Source organism: Oncorhynchus masou, chromosome 18, assembly GCF_036934945.1.
Source record: "Oncorhynchus masou masou isolate Uvic2021 chromosome 18, UVic_Omas_1.1, whole genome shotgun sequence".
In the NCBI taxonomy this organism is placed as follows: Eukaryota; Metazoa; Chordata; class Actinopteri; order Salmoniformes; family Salmonidae; genus Oncorhynchus; species Oncorhynchus masou.
Genome location: NC_088229.1, coordinates 80005113 through 80016810, shown reverse-complemented (window position 1 = coordinate 80016810; position 11698 = coordinate 80005113). Strand labels below are relative to the sequence as shown.

Here is an 11698-nt window from a genome sequence, read left to right as displayed (position 1 = left end):
CTAACGTTAGCTAACACCATTGCGGATCCATGCACAATGGACCTGGTGATTCAAAAGATGACTGATAACATTACTAAAGTGATCAATGCTAAGATAAGAACGGTCTTGGAAGCAATAGCAGGCCATTCAGCTGAAATACAGAGGGTTGTGAAACGTGTTGTTGAGGCGGAAGGAAGAATTGCTGCAGTGGAAACTTCAACTACATCTATGGACGCTAAGATAACAGCACTTGAGAAACAGGTGTGCAAAATGGCGGAGCACATTGACGACTTGGATACTCGAGGACGCAGATGCAATATTCGTGTTGTGGGACTCCCGGAAAATTCTGAAGGGACACGTTCAGTAAAATTCTTTGAGGAATGGATCCCTGGCTACCTACAAATGGACACTAAGGCTGGTCGTGTGAAGCTGGACAGAGCCCATCGCTCTCAAGCACCGATACCCGGTCCCAATCAGCGCCCACGGCCGGTGGTTATAAAGTTCCACAACTTCACCGACAAGCAGCGCGTCATGGACGCGGCTAGAAACATCGGCTCTGATGGTAGTCAACATAAAAGTCCAAAGGTCTCATTCTTCAATGATTACTCCACTGCGGTTGTACAAAGACGCAAAGCGTTTGATGAGGCGAAGGCTCGACTCAGGAGAATGAAGATGGACTACGCACTGTTGTACCCGGCCACATTGAAGATTATGATCAACGGATCACCTAAAAAGCTCTACACACCTGAAGAGGCTGCTGCGTTTATTGACTCTCTCGGGTAAATAACTTTAAGCTGCACCTCCACAGCATTGGATAACTTTGTTTATTTTTGGTTGAATCTGATCATGAAACAGTGGTGTGAGTCCTCACGTACTTAGGCTTAGTAATATTCGTATCTTTATTATTTTTCTTGCTAAAGGAATAGCCACTATAGCTCAGGCTGAGATATGTGTAAATCCATATTGGTGCCCAGGCTTGGTTTTAGGTGGAAGAGCCTCAATCTTCTTTTATTGATTTTCTTTTCCATTCATATAAAGGATGAGGCTATAGAGCGGCAATGCGGACTTAAGAGTCTACATTGGAGAGTTGAAATCCCCTGCATGTTAGCTAGTGGGAAAACCCCCTTTTGGATCTTTACATGTTTAATTTTTGGGTTTAGTATAGTTCAGGGTTCATATCGTTTGTTTATGCTCGGTGAGATAGAGGAGAGTTCAACACATGGAAAAAGGTACCACCCCACTTTTACAGTAGGATCCAGTCTGGATATTGAATGGTCAAGATACAATGGCAGGTAACGGACTGCGTGTATGTACATGGAACATTAGAGGGAGCCATAACCCCATTAACAGGAAGAAGGTCCTGTCTTTTTTTTTTATATTGCCCTGTTGCAAGAAACTCATTTGGATGATAAGGAGCACCTGAAATTACAACAAGGGGGGTTTGGTCAAGTGTTTTTCTCATCATTTACATCCAGAAGTAGAGGTGTAGCAATTCTGGTGAAAAAGAACCTACCACTTAAGGTCTTGAATTGTGTGAAAGATACATTTGGTCGCTTTGTTATAATTAATGGTACTTTACAAGGGCAGAACATCTCCATAATGAATATTTACTTCCCCCCTGCTCACCCCCCTGATTTCCTCACTAAGGTATTTCTAGACTTTTCAGAATTAAACTCGGACACTGCAGTGGTTGGAGGAGATTTGAACTGCTTGTTGAACCCCCTTATTGATAAGTTTCCCAGCGGTATAGCTTCACTCTCTCCTCAAGCTAAGTCACTTAAAGCTATTTGTGATGATCTGGGGTATGCGGATGTCTGGAGAGCTTTTCATCCTTCCAACAGAGAAGTTCACTTTTTTCTCTGCACCTCATGGATATCAGACTAGAATAGATTATGTTTTATGCCCAGGACGTCTTTGCAGTCTGTTTTATCCGCTAGGATAGGAAGCATAGTCATATCTGATCATGCTGAGGTGATCCTGGACATAAAACTCAACGGGGCATTCAATCGGTCAAGACATTGGAGGTTGAACACAACCACTCTTAAAGACCATACATTCACATCATATTTTATTACAGAGTTTAAAGCATTTTTCTCTATTAACTCTCAATTAACAGATAACCCCTCGCTCCTTTGGGAGACGTGTAAAGCGTATGCCAGGGGTCTGATTATATCATACACAGCTACTAAGAGACGGAAAAAGCGTGTAAAGCAAAAAATGTTAGAGGGTGAATTAGGAACTAAAGAAAAGGACTACATTAAAACGCCCACTCCTGCCCTATTAAAGGAAATATCAGTCATTAGATCAACGTTAGACTCTCTCCTAACACAGGACGCTGAAAATAAAATTAGATTTGTCAGGCAAAAGCTATATGAACATGGCCAGGATAGTACTTGGCATACCTAGCTAAAAAGAGGGCTGACTCTCAGTCAATTGCTACTATTACTGATTCTGATGGTAATCATTTATATGAAAATAAATTGATAAGTGACTCATTTAAGAAATGTTATACAAACCTTTATGCCTCAGAACTGCCAAAGGATGCACCCAAATTAATGGAGAACTTCTTTTGTAAGATTGAGCTCCCTACTATCTCCGAAGAGCAGAGGTCCCTCCTTAATGCCCCTATTACCAAGGAAGAGATAATGTTCGCAATTAAGAATCTGCAAAATGGTAAGGCCCCAGGACCAGACGGGTTTTGTAGTGAGTTCTATAAAGAGTTCCAAGGCCTGATCCTTGAGCCATTACATGATATGTTTAACCACTCATTTTCAAATGACCAACTCCCTCAATCGCTGAGAGAAGCCAACATTTCACTTATTCTCAAAAAGGGAAAATGTCCTGAGTCTTGTTCCTCGTACAGACCAATTTCCCTTCTGAATGTGGATAGAAAATTGCTTTCTAAAATTCTTGCCACAAGATTAGAGGACTCACTGCCACTAATTGTGAAAGGAGACCAAACTGGCCGTAAGTCATGTAACAATGTCAGGCGGCTTCTTAATGTAATTAAAGCCTACCAACAAAGTGCTGTGGATGGTCTTGTGCTCTCCCTAGATGCTGAGAAAGCAGTTGATCGTGTGGAGTGGTCTTACCTTATTATTTGCTCTAAATAAATTTGGTCTGGGGGACAACTTTATAAAATGGGTGAAAGTTTTATATGATGATCCTCAGGCTGCTGTCCTTACTAATGGGCTAAGGTCAAATAGCTTCTCTATACACAGAGGTACCAGACAGGGCTGTCCTTTATCCCCCCTCCTCTTTGCACTCGTTATGGAACCACTGGCCGAGGCCATCAGGGTAACGCTATACAGTGGCTGCTCATTGGTGATGTTCACCATAAAATAAGCTTGTATGCTGATGATGTCCTGATATTCATTTCTAGTCCCGAGACTTTAATTACATCTCTTATTAATATTATTGAATTATTCAGTGAATTCTCAGGCTACAAGATTAACCTTACTAAGTCAGTGGCTATGCCACTTGGTAGCCTACACTCTGTACCTAATACTTCTCCCCCATTCCCTTTTAAATGGTCTCCCTCAGGTTTCATGTATCTGGGTATATTTGTAACCCCTAAATTCCAGCAAATGTACAAAGCCAATTTTGTTCCCTTGTTTGATACAATAAGACAGGATCTGGAGCGCTGGAACTCTCTCCCGATTTCTTGGTTGGGTAGAACATCCCTCTTGAAAATGAACATTTTACCTAGACTACTTTACCCAATCCAAATGATCCCAGTATTACTCTCCAATAAGGTAATAAAGGATGTAAATGGATGGCTAAGTTCCTTTATATGGAGTAAATGCAAGCCAAGACTTAAGATGGCAATATTGCAGCTGCCAAGTTCTATGGGTGGCTTGGACCTGCCCAATATCAGGTTCTATCAATGGTGTGCCCACCTTTGTTATATTTCTGACTGGATCACAAATGATGACTCCTCTATTTGGTTAGACATTGAGACTTCTCTTTCAAAATACAGGATCTTTTATTTTTCAGAAGTCTGCAGAAGATCACTGCAATAATCCCGTTACACTTAACACACTCAAAGTATGGAGGTCAGTTCAACGCTTCCTGGGAAGGTCCAAACTAACCTCTGCTCTTACCCCAATTCTTAACAACCCAGATTTCAGTCCAGGATTGCTGGATGCTGGCTTTAACTTATGGCTTAATAAGGGCATACGCAGGCTAAATGACTTATTTGCTGATAAGATTGTTGTCATTTGAGCAGATGGTCTAGAAATATCAACTCCCAAAGCAGGACTTTTTCCGCTTCCTACAAGTAAGACATTATATTCTGAAGAGCACCACCTTAATTGGTAACCCTGATGTGTCTGTCATTGAAAGAATGCTTTTTTTCCCACAAATGAAAATGTCTGTAAGTCTGTTTTATGATACTTTAAGGTCCTTTTCTGCTGTCAACACACAGAGGGTGAAACAAGTGTGGGAGAAAGAATTGTCTGTTACTATTGACGAAGAGATGTGGGAGGACATTTGGAGATATGCAAAAACAATATCTATATGTAATCGTACTAGAGCAATCCAATTAAGAATAATACACAGATTGCATATATTCCCAAATCGCAGACATGCTTTTAGCCCTACTTCCTCTTCCCCTCAGTGTCTTAAATGCAAAACTGATACAGGCACCCTAACACATTGTTTATGGTCATGTACCAAAATACAAAGATACTGGTCGGGTGTTCTGCAAGAAATTGAAAAGATCCTAGGGGTTGATCTAGAATTGGACCCAGTTTCTTTACTGTTAGGTCTCCCTAGTAGCCATGTTACTTCTGTGGGTAAAAGGAGGCTTTACAACATCCTTACCTTCGCAGTGAGGAAAAACATAATTTTACATTGGATTAGTGATAAGGTTCCTTCTATTAAAGATTGGCATAAGATACTATTTGAATGGGTGCCTCTGGAATATCTGACATGTACATTGCATTCTAAAACAGACCAGTTCTACAAAGTATGGGAACCTTATCTAAATTACCTAGAACCTGAGGTATCAGCTATGATGCTGCAAGGATTCTCTTAGAATGGCGGGGATCAATGTATTTCAGAACTACACTGTACGTTCCATGTGTGGAACCTAACCTTTTGGTTTAAACTGAGCTTTTTTGTTTAATTTCTGTTTGTAAGTTTGTTTAAAATGTATGTATTGAGAGACGCAATGATGGTGATGGGGTGAGAGAAGCACCGAGCGGGAAGAAGAAAATGGTGTACGTATGTATGGGTGTGTATGTGTGTGTGCATATGTATGCGTATATGTGTGTATATGCATGGGTATATGTATGTGTGTGTATGTATATGTATGTGTATATATGTGCGCGTAGATATGTGTAAGTGGGTGCTGTTTTTCTTGGGTTTTTTTCTGTGTGCTTTGTCTGTTGTTGTATCTCTTAATATGGGTGAAAATTGTGAAATTCCAATAAAAATACTGTTACAAAAAAAAATAAGCTCTGGACATCATCTGCTAGTTTTTTTGTTTGTTTGTTTTTTCACCTTTATTTAGCCAGGTAAGCTAGTTGAGAACAAGTTCTCATGAATAACAGAGTGCAATACTCCCTGATGTCTCTCAATGTCAGACATACTAGTTGGGTAATAATAAGCTATGATCACTGAAATTGACTGGCATAGACAATGCCGATCCAAATCTGTCTAGAACTAGCTAGGTATACATAACTACCAAGTACACTGTCCTAAAAACATAAAACCATGTCCCTCTCCTCTGCAGAACATTGCTGGCTAGTTGTGCCTAACTACCAGGTACACTGCCAAAAAAAAACACCCCCAGTCCTAAAAACATATCCCCTGGATTAAGTCCCAAATGTCACTCTCCACTATGTAGTGCACTACTATAGTGCACTCAAAACCAGAGCTCTATTTATTTTTTTATTTTACCTTTATTTTACTAGGCAAGTCAGTTAAGAACAAATTCTTATTTTCAATGACGGCCTAGGAACAGTGGGTTAACTGCCTGTTCAGGGGCAGAACGACAGATTTTGTATGGACCATTTGGGAATAGGGTGCCATTTAGGACTCAGCCAGGTCCACTCTCAACCAGTGTGTGTCTGCTGTTCCAGTGACCTCTAACAGCTCTTATAAATAAACCCTCGGAGGACTAATAATGCACACCCTTCTATTTCCAGATGACCTCAAGGATAAAGGCCCCTACTACAAGACACATGCCAAAACACTGCTAGTTACTGATTTCATTATCTAAATGGTTCCTTACCTAGCAAGACAGACAAAAATATGATCGAGCTAGCTAAGATCTGAGTTTCTCTAGCTATGTAAACGTTTGTGCAAGTGTCAAAGTCGTTAGCTAACTTGGATAGTTAGCAATGATCTGTTGCCGTCTGACAAATATAACATATTTAGCTACCAACCTCTGGCTAGAGTAGCAAACCAAACAGTTAGGTTTGACTGATTAAATAATGTCCACACAGTTTCAGGAATAATGTCAACATTGCAAGTGCAAGCTAACCTAGCTACCTCTCACCAGCCAACTAACTAACGTTAGCAATTCACCTCATATCAAGAGCAGCCAGCTAACGATAGTTAGCTTAGTAAAGTAGCTACGCTAGCTACCCAGCCAGCTAGTTTAGCCAACCAGCTAACTTGTCTAACTTTAGTTGGGATATAACGTTAGTAGACAACACTGAACATGACCGAAACAAAAAAAACATAGGATGTTACCTATGCAGATATCTAACGTTGGGCATTTGTAAATTAACGTTAGCTAACGTTATCTACCTAGCTAGCAAGCCAGCTATCCAAAATGTGCTATGCAAGCTAGATAGCTATCAAACTTGACAGCTAACGACCCACATCTATTACACAATTGCAATTACCAATTAACAAAAGGGTAGTAAGATAATCATGTATTACCCAAAGGTGTCACTCTGAGTTAACACGAACATGTATTTGCGACCGTTATTCGTAACCAACATTACCTTGGAAACCAGGCGGTCCCTTCTCGGGCCTCGTGACGCAATGTTTACGGTGTCAGACTTCTTCTCCGACTTCGACAAAATGGCGGTCCGCAAACAGACGTTAAAGCGTCATTCCGCCACCTACTGTGCTGAAATGTGTGGTCTCTCACATGTCAAATCATATCAAATTGTATTTTATTAGTAAAATGCGCCGAATACAACAAGTGTAGTAGACCTTACAGTGAAATGCTTACTTACGAGCCCCTAACCAACAATGCAGGTAAAAAAAAAATACAGATAAGAATAAGAAATAAAAGTAACAACTAATTAAAGAGCAGCAGTAAAATATCAATAGCGAGACCATTTTTTTATTTCACCTTTATTTAACCAGGTAGGCTAGTTGAGAACAAGTTCTCATTTACAACTGCGACCTGGCCAAGATAAAGCATAGCAGTGTGAACAGACAACAACACAGAGTTACACATGGAGTAAACAATTAACAAGTCAATAACACAGTAGAAAAAAAAGGAGTCTATATACATTGTGTGCAAAAGGCATGAGGAGGTAGGCAATAAATAGGCCATAAGAGCGAATAATTACAATTTAGCAGATTAACACAGGAGTGATAAATGATCAGATGATCATGTGCAAGTAGAGATACTGGTGTGCAAAAGAGCAGAAAAGTAAATAAATAAAAACAGTATGGGGATGAGGTAGGTAAATTGGGTGGGCTATTTACCGATGAACTATGTACAGCTGCAGCGATCGGTTAGCTGCTCAGATAGCAGATGTTTAAAGTTGGTGAGGGAAATAAAAGTCTCCAATATATATACATATATATACACTGTATATATATATATATATATACTATATACAAGGGGGTACCGGTACAGAGTCAATGTGCGGGGGCACCGGTTGGTTGAGGTAATATGTACATGTAGGTACAGTTATTAAAGTGACTGTATAGATGATAACCACAGAGAGTAGCAGCGGAGTAAAATAGAGGGGGGGGGCAATGCACTTAGTCTAGGTAGCCATTTGATTAGCTGTTCAGGAGTCTTATGGCTTGGGGGTAGAAGCTGTTTAGAAGTCTCCAAGACTTCGCGCTCCGGTTCCGCTTGCCATGCGGTTGCATACAGAACAGTCTATGACTAGGGTGGCTGGAGTCTTTGACCATTTTTGGGGCCTTCCTCTGACACCGCCTGGTATATAGGTACTGGAAGGTAGTAAGCATGGCCCCAGTGATGTACTGGGCCGTTCGCACTACTCTCTGCAGTGCCTTGTGGTCAGAGGCCGAGCAGTTGCCAAACCAGGCAGTGATGCAACCAGTCAGGATGCTCTTGATGGTGCAGCTGAAGAACCTTTTGAGGATCTGAGGACCAATTAAAAATATTTTCAGCCTTCTGAGGGGGAATAGGTCTTGTCATGCCCTCTTCACAATTGTCTTGGTGTGGTTGGACCATGTTAGTTTGTTGGTGATGTGGACACCAAGGAACTTGAAGCTCTCAACCTGCTCCACTACAGCTCCGTCGATGAGAATGGGGGTGTGCTTGGTCCTCTTTTTTCTGTAGTCCACAATCATCTCCTTTGTCTTGATCACATTGGGAGAGAGGTTGTTGTCCTGGCACCACAAGGCCAGGTCTCTGACCTCCTCCCTATAGGATGTCTCGTCGTTGTTGGCGATCAGGCCTACCACTGTTGTGTCATCGGCAAACTCAATGATCAAATCAAATCAAATGTATTTATAATGCCCTTCTTACATCAGCTGATATCTCAAAGTGCTGTACAGAAACCCAGCCTAAAACTCCAAACACCAAGCAATGCAGGTGTAGAAGCACGGTGGCTAGGAAAAACTCCCTAGAAAGGCCAAAACCTAGGAAGAAACCTAGAGAGGAACCAGGCAATGAGGGGTGGCCAGTCCTATTCTGACTGTGCCGGGTGCAGATTATAACAGAAAAACCACTGAAGTTGTTTTTTGGGGTATCTGTATTTTACTATTTATATTTTAGAAAACTTTTACTTCACTAAATAAAAGAATGTACTTTTTACTCCATACATTTTCCCTGACACCCAAAAGTACTCGTGACATTTTTAATGCTTAGCAGTACAGGAACATGGTCCAATTCACACACTTATCAAGAGAACATCCCTGGTCATCCCTACTGCCTCTGATCTGGTGGACTCACTAAATGCTTCGTTTGTAAATGATGTAGCAAAATGTGTAACAGGAGACAGGAACCAGAGTGGCAAAACTGCAGTGAGGATAAACAGCAGAAACAGGCACAGCAGGATACAGGAGCTAAAATAACAACAAATAGCTAGAAGCATGACTGACTGAACAGAGATTACAATCTGGCAGAGTGGAAGTGGCAGGACTGAGTATTTGTGGAGGTCTTGATTATGGAACGGGTAGCAGCTGGTGGGGATCTGCTCTGACTCCAGCACACCTGTCTCCAACCACACAATCACAGAGAGAGAGAGAGAGAGAGAGAGAGAGAGAGAGAGGGGGGGGGAGGGAGAGAGAGAGGGGGGGAGAGGGGGGAGAGAGAGAGCGAGAGAGAGAGAGAGAGAGAGAGAGAGAGAGGGGGAGGGAGAGAGAGAGAGAGGGGGGGAGAGAGAGAGAGAGAGGGGGGGGGGGAGAGAGAGAACTGGGACTGCAGGTCAAGGAGACACCAGATGTCCACTAGGGGGTGTGGCAGGAGCAGATGTCATAGAGTGCCCAATGCAATCCCTAAAAAAAAAAAATTGAAATAAAATGGTGCCGTCTGGTTTGCTTAATATAAGGAATTTGAAATAATTTCATCTTTTACTTCTACGTTTGATCATCTTCCACTGAGGCTGTGCAGAGGTGGAGAGTGATGGATTGTGGTCATGTTGTCAGTATAAAACATCTCTCTGTGCCCTATACAACAGCATCTTGTTACTCATAATTCTACTTTGTGTGGCTTTCCATTAGGTGGCGCTATCATATCTAACCCTACAACATGGGGTTGTTACAGTGCTGTACAAATTTTTTACAAACAACCAGACCAGAAACCTGCATACATACAGCCCAACCCCACACAACCCCAGGGGAAGGGAGGGGGGCATTCTCCATGCCAGCTGCAGCCTAACTTCCAGCCCAAGGCCAGGCAAGATAATAAGGAGATTGTCTTGGCATCATGGTCTGACCAGCCCAGCGACAGCTGCCCCCAGGCTGGCCCTGACTGTCTACTCTTCAGGCTGGCTCATACTGTCTACTCTTCAGGCTGGCCCATACTGTCTACTCTTCAGGCTGGCCCATACTGTCTACTCAACAGGCTGGCCCATACTGTCTACTCTTCAGGCTGGCCCATACTGTCTACTCTTCAGGCTGGCCCATACTGTCTACTCTTCAGGCTGGCCCTGACTGTCTACTCTTCAGGCTGTCCATACTGTCTACTCTTCAGGCTGGCCCATACTGTCTACTCTTCAGGCTGGCCCTGACTGTCTACTCTTCAGGCTGGCCCATACTGTGTACTATTCAGGCTGGCCCATACTGTCTACTCTACAGGCTGGCCCTGACTGTCTACTCTTCAGGCTGGCCCATACTGTGTACTATTCAGGCTGGCCCTGACTGTATACCCTTCAGGCTGGACCTGACTGTCTACTCTTCAGGCTGGCCCATACTGTCTACTCTTCAGGCTGGCCCATACTGTCTACTCTTCAGGCTGGCCCATACTGTCTACTCTTCAGGCTGGCCAATACTGTCTGCTCTTCAGGCTGGCCCTGACTGTCTACACTTCAGGCTGGCCCATACTGTCTACTCTTCAGGCTGGCCAATACTGTCTACTCTTCAGGCTGGCCCATACTGTCTACTCTTCAGGCTGGCCCTGACTGTCTACTCTTTAGGCAGGCCCATACTGTCTCCTCTTCAGGCTGGCCCAGACTGTCTACCCTTCAGGCTGGCACATACTGTCTACTCTTCAGGCTGTCCCATACTGTCGACTCTTCAGGCTGGCCCATACTGTCTACTCAACAGGCTGGCCCATACTGTCTACTCTTCAGGCTGGTCCTGACTGAGAACTCTTCAGGCTGGCCCATACTGTCTACTCTTCAGGCTGGCCCATACTGTCTACTCTTCAGGCTGGCCCTGACTGTCTACTCTTCAGGCTGGCCCTGAGAGTCTACTCGTCAGGCTGGCCCATACTGTCTACTCTTCAGGCTGGCCAATACTGTCTACTCTTCAGGCTGGCCCTGACTGTCCACTCTTCAGGCTGGCCCTGAGAAATCTACTCGTCAGGCTGGCCCATACTGTCTACTCTTCAGGCTGGCCAATACTGTCTAATCTTCAGTCTGGCCCATACTGTCTACTCTTCAGTCTGGCCCTGACTGTCTACTCGTCCGGCTGGCCCTGACTGAGTACTCTTCAGGCTGGCCCATACTGTCTACTCTTCAGGCTGGCCCTGAGAGTCTACTCGTCAGGCTGGACCATACTGTCTAGTCTTCAGGCTGGCACATACTCTCTACTCTTCATGCTGGCCTATACTGTCTACTCGTCAGAATGGCCTTGACTCTCTACTCTTCAGGCTGGCCCATACTGTCTACATTTACATTACATTTAAGTCATTTAGCAGACGCTCTTATCCAGAGCGACTTACAAATTGGTGAATTCACCTTCTGACATCCAGTGGAACAGCCACTTTACAATAGTGCATCTAAATCATTAAGGGGGGGGGTGGTGAGAAGGATTACTTATCCTATCCTAGGTATTCCTTGAAGAGGTGGGGTTTCAGGTGTCTCCGGAAGGTGGTGATTGACTC

At 43.3% G+C, this 11698-nt stretch overlaps 1 protein-coding gene across 5 annotated transcripts in view; it reads right to left on the bottom strand.

Moving 5' to 3' along the window:
- Positions 1 to 7008, bottom strand: part of LOC135505300 (kelch domain-containing protein 3-like) — a 115211-nt gene extending 108203 nt beyond the window's left edge. For 2 of the 5 annotated variants that reach the window (XR_010450242.1, XM_064924554.1), the window contains exon 1: positions 6939 to 6999. The gene's annotated coding sequence lies outside the window, so the exon portion shown is untranslated. Of the gene's footprint in view, positions 1 to 6873 lie in introns of all 5 variants that reach the window. The other 3 variants (XM_064924556.1, XM_064924555.1, XM_064924557.1) reach the window with 3 other exon arrangements.
- Between the last annotated feature and the right edge of the window lie 4690 nt (positions 7009 to 11698).